Here is a 6,000-nt window from a genome sequence, read left to right as displayed (position 1 = left end):
GTCAACTTTTCTTCTTGTTAACCGGGATCATTAATACATACGCATGCATGCAAGAAAGGAATGGGAAGAAAGTAGCACAGTGTCATTATGACTACATGCATGCAAGTATTAAACAAGTTCATAGTACGAAGAAACATCATTAAATTTTGCCTCGATTACAGTTAGTGGCCTTGTATAGATGTAAAATGTATTTTTCATAGTGGCATTGTATAAGGGAATGGACGGAGTACTGATTGTACATTGAAAACAGCAGCAACAGCAACCAGGGCTGGGGGTGCAACAGAAGCAGTAAGCAGGCCAGAAGAGTAAAGACGCAACTCTCTCTTCCAAACCAAACATCAGCCATCATTACAAAAGGGCTACCAAAAAAGAACAAGTATATGCATCAAACTAAATAAAGATCCTACTACACCAAGTGTACGCATCTAACTAACTGGCTCAGTTAAACGTTACTATTTATTAAGTTGTGGAGATTGGCTGGCGGCTTGAACCAGATGGGTGCCTGACGGGGGAAACTCTAGCCTGCAGGTCGAAGTCTGATACTTGCGATCCTCTCTCCTAATTTGGGCTAGAGAGCATGGCGGCACATATCAGGATATGGTGCATGCAGAGACGCATGGTATGTTGTGTACACACAGTTTTTCCTGATGAACGAAACTGCGTTGCCATCATAATCCTTGTCGTCGGTTATCTCCTAGTTAATCGGATAATTCAGTCCGAGAAATAGAGAGCGTGTACCAAGGCTACTTACCAGCCTCTAGTCAAAAATTCCTGAAGGCCCAGAGAAGCTGGGATCCTGATCAAAGACCTTGCAGTGACTGTGATTGTATTCCACGAAACAACACGTCTGGTACATGCGAACGATCAACAATCGTTCGCCGTCGTCTGATCGAGACAGGAACCACGTGCAACTGCCATGCCACTTTTCTTTGAAAGGTTCTGGGATTAGGAAGGGTAGGGACACTAGGCAGCCTACAACGTCATATCAAGTTGGAGTCAAATAAAAAAGGGCTCTTAGTGTAGTCAATCTTAAGAACAACATGTTATGAGCATGAATATTTTTTCAGTAAATGTTGACAGTAATATAAGCAAGCCATCATGATATCATAGGGAAGTAACATACTGCTATAACAGCCGTTTGTAGCGATGACTGGAGTAGGCCAGCAATACGTCCAGCCATAGAAGGAGTCGACAACGTAAATGAAGCCCTTATGTTCAATGGCATCAGAGAACCATGGAGGATGTATGATCCTGCGATGGACGTGCAGATTTATCCACTTACCGTAGTGACCTGTCAGATAGGCGAGACCGTGGTTGAAGAACGCAATTAGCCTGAAGTCTTTATAATTCGCAGATCTTATGGGCACTTGGCAGATTACAACCTTGAGCAAATCAAACTTGGTATCATGTTGGCTACTGTAAGATTCCAAGTATTCTGGTCCGCGGTGCCAAAGCAGTGCATTTTTAATCGAAGGAAGGGGGATCAATCGCCGGGTGTAGACCTCCACGAGCATCCAGCTGACGCAACCGTCGACGAGCACCATCTAAGATGTGTTCATGCCGACCCAGTACATACCATTAATGTAGTTGAGGGTGACGGGGTTCGGATCGCAGTCAAGGGGGTTGATACTCACCACCCCGCGATCGTTATGCTGTGTGACATGCCATTTCTGAAGATCAGGCGGCATCAGCAAGCAAGGAGCTGGCTTAAAAAGCTCCGGCCTGAGGGCTTTGAGTAAAAGGTACAGCCCTGACGAGCACGTGGCGAGTGGCATGGTACTGAGATTGTCCACACGTGAAATAATGAGCTTGATTACCTCTGTGGGGAGTGAATTCCAGCCACTCTTTCGGCGGACGCTGCTCGGTTCTGCCATCGTTAGTGCTTGGGTTTTGAAAGAGGTGGGAGGCGCCTTATTGGGGATGGAAGATTGGACGATTATGTGCGTACAAAGATGGAGAAGCGAATATGTGCTACGGGAAGTGGACAGGTGATGATGACTACAACACACCGCTTGACTTACGAGACACATACCTGCAGCGTAGGGTCATATTGATGCCAGACAACTTGCTTGAGTGATCACAGTACTGGTACTCCCTACAATACCTAATACTACGCCCTATTCTACTTTGGACCCGTTGCAACGGACGGACTCATTGCTATAAAGGTTTATCTCTTGCATCGTCCGCAATGAACACCTGGTGTACTGGTCCGGGCCAGATGCTTGCAACGCGATGACCTGAGTTCGAATTCTATCCTAAACTGTAGCTTTTTATATATTTTTAATATATACTTCTTTCGCTACTGTACTGGGAGTGGAACCCACAGAGTACTTAGAATACAAGATTAAGGATGGATTTGCTTCTTTTTAACTTTCTGTACGAATCTGTAGCCAGCCTGCAACTCATGTACACTATACTGATAGTGGAACCCATAGAGTACTTAGAATACAAGATTAAGGATGCAATTAACTTTTTATAGAGGGAGAATCATACACACAATTAACTCAAATGGATTGGACGTGACTCTATTATTCTCCAACGGCAACCTGCAAATTTCCTCCCACGGGCCGGAGTAGGTTTCTCGGTTTGCATGCGGGTTTAACGGAGGCGTTTGATGGAGGCGAGGAGGAGTGTTCAGCCAGGCGTGCAGCGGGCGGCGCAGTACTATTCTATTTGACAGCTACTAGTATATTATAAAAAAGAAAGAAGAGTAGTAGAGATAGAGATAAGAGTAGAGATAGAGACTAGGGAGGAGCACCAACTATTGCTTCGTGTGCTACTCCTACGCTCCATTCGGCGGCTGCAACGTCCCCTACAGCCACTTCCTCCCGCGCTCCATTCGGTGGACGCTGTTGAAATTTGGGGAGCGCACTCTCGCGACTGCTGGCAGTGATGACTTCACTGACGATGACTTCTTCCCCTACCTCGTCAACCTCTTCCTCAACGACATGGGCAACAACCTTAATGCCAACGGTGCTGCTCCCGTTGCACCGTATGTGTTTATGTCCTTCCTGTTCGAAATCGTGGTAGAATTCATGTTTCTAGTTTGTGTCCTAGATTCGATCTGTTCATCACTATGCTAGTCCACATGATTAGTTTAATCTCTATTATAGACGTCATGATTTATTTTGTGCTTATTCGGACTAAATCTCGTAGTAACTTACTCATATATTCAACTGGCACAACGTCCCCTACAGCCACTCCCATTTCATGGACGGCCTGGTCGATGCCTCCAAGGAGCCCTTCGTCTACTGCTATGAGTGCCCGATGCCGGTTTGGGGCTCGCCGGCGGACCTTGTGCATCACCTCACGCAGGCGTCCGGCGATCACTACTGGCCCTTGGCGGAGAACATCAAGTATGAGATGTGCTACCTGTTCACCGTGCCAGAGTCACTGGAGGATCACCGCCGCCTGCTAGTCTCGGAGGAGGAAGACAACATCTTCCTCTTGATCGTGGGCACCGGCGAGGCCCGCGCAGGCCGCCGCCCCGTCTCTGTAGTGTGCGTCAGGGGCGATGCCGCTGACGCTGACACTAACACGAGGCTGATGTACGGGTGTGTGCTCACTGTTACTGCCCCTCATGGGTATGTGGGCCACACCCGCTCCATGACACTGACTAGGACTGTGCGGAGCTGGGACCTTCCCGCCGATGTGGACATGGAAGACGCATGGTATGATATCCCCCCCCCCCAACATGGTGCACGGGGACTCCAAGGAGGTTCACCTGGACATATGCATTACCAAGTTAAATGATGATCATTAGTCTTCGCTCAATGTAATCCGCTGTCTAAGCATGTGGAGACTTCTTATTTATATAGTATAGAACCTTCCATGCATGATCTTGCTCTATTAGAGTATCGTGCTTGAGTAAAAGTTTATCCATTTATGGTTTAGTCTAGAATCTTCCATGTATGCTTTTGCTCCACTAGAGTTCTCGCTTTCTATTTATGAGATTAACTGAGAATTTTTACTACAGTATTGGTGAAAGACTTATGATGAACCATTTCTTACATCTCCTCTGCCCCTTTCCAAATCATCCTGATTTAATCCCTCCATCTAGGTGTATAAGAGCATGGTTAATACTCCCTCCGTCCCAAAATTCTTGTCTTAGATTTGTCTAAATACAGATGTATCAAGTCACGTTTTAGTATTAGATACATCCGTATCTAGACAAATTTAAGACAAGAGTTTTGGGACGGAGGGAGTACTTAATAGTATAGCCAACTGTTGACTATAAGAAAGTGCCATGTCATCTGTAGCCAACATGTATAACAATCAATACTCAAAAACTAATTCTTAAAGATCATTTCTTGCAAAGCACAATAAGTGTTATTTCTTCACAAGTTTTGGATGCAGGTTGAATAGTTGAACGCTTTTGTTTGCAAAAGATACTTTTTTTATCTATTTCACCTAGATTTTTGTGACCTCTAGAGATGAAATAATATCCGAAGAAACCTATCAATACCCGTTACACATGAGATGACCCCCACATCCTTTGTCAAAATAAACAACTCCCCGATCAATGCATTTCACTGTTCCATGCAACGCATGGGCACCTTACTATAGATTAGTACGACCAAAAATTTAACTAACATTATATATAGTATGATAAATTCTCATGCATGTCACCTAAAATTATATCATTGAAAACTATGTTCAAATACGAATCCAATGATATAGTTTTTGTTGACATGCACTAACATTTTGTCAGTTAAATCTTCAGTAAAATTCAATGGGGGACTAATAAACCATGACCGATGTAGTACTAGCGTAGAGGGCGGCGCTGCACGGGAGTCTCACCCCGCTCGTGGCACGACAGTAAAGCCGACATATCACAAAACCCAACCAGTCCCAGTAATAAGTGCCCTGGTAAAATAAACGGACAAGCAACCATCACATCCCTCCGTCTTTTTTGCATTTCATCTCTTTGCATTTACTTTCTCTGGTTCATCTCGCACACTCGATCCCTAGCTACTACTCCTAGTATCCCTAGCTACTACTCCTAGGGCCAGTTCTTTCGGCGGCTTAAAAAATAAGCCGTCTCTTCCCCAGCTTTTCCCATAAGACTAGTCAAAGTGGAGAGAAACATTAAGGCGCCTCACTCATTTATTTGGGATTCTAAACTACTACTAGTACCTCCATCCTGGTTTTTTCATCACCATTGTAATGTATGCTAAATTTTAACCAAAGATTTAACTGTTAAAATGTTAGTGCATGTGACATGCACAAACATTTCATTAGTTAAATTTATGGTCAAAATTTGGCACAGGTTACAATGGGGACCAATAAATCAGGACGGAGGTAGTAGTTAAGATATTACTAATCTAGAAGCCTAAAAGAACTGGCCCCTGGTACTCCTAGTAGTAGTACTCAAGTTGGAATTCCAACATCATTCCCTCAAAAAAAAGTTGGAATTCCAACGGCACAGCTTGTTAGGCAAAAAATTTGATACAGGGTGTAGGAAGCGGTTTGGGAATTTGCATGCCTTCCCAACCAGTGAGATACTCCATACAAAGTATGATAGAGCAATAACCACAGAGAAGGAAGCTAAAAGTAAACAACCAAATGAGCATTTTTGCATTTGTTTTGCATTGAATCGTTTCACAAGCTTGACTAGTGCTATTTTTCTACTTTTACAAAAACCGCATCGTAATGTTAAAACGTGCATTTGCACATACATAAGTAATAGTAGTACTCTCTCCGTCTAGGTGTATAAGTCTTCCCTCCTTGGTCACGGTGCACAACCAAAGATGACTTATTCACCTGGACGGAAGGAGTAGCACAGTCTGCAAGCATATATAGAGAGAGACATGTAGTGCGATAGTATATAGTAAATTTTGTGCTATATGCACGTACTTAAAAAATGTGTACGGATACACAAGGTTTCCAAACTTTTCCTTTTACATACTTAATTAAGGACGCTAATAATTCCCAAACATTCAGGATTTATCATTTGCGTCCCAAAACTAATGAGATCGCCTTACGAAACTAAATTATATT

This window comes from Triticum urartu, chromosome 5A, assembly GCF_056163025.1.
Source record: "Triticum urartu cultivar PI428250 chromosome 5A, HENAU_Tu73, whole genome shotgun sequence".
NCBI classification, from domain to species: Eukaryota; Viridiplantae; Streptophyta; class Magnoliopsida; order Poales; family Poaceae; genus Triticum; species Triticum urartu.
The sequence above is the reverse complement of the archived record's forward strand: the minus strand, read 5'-3'. Positions refer to the sequence as shown.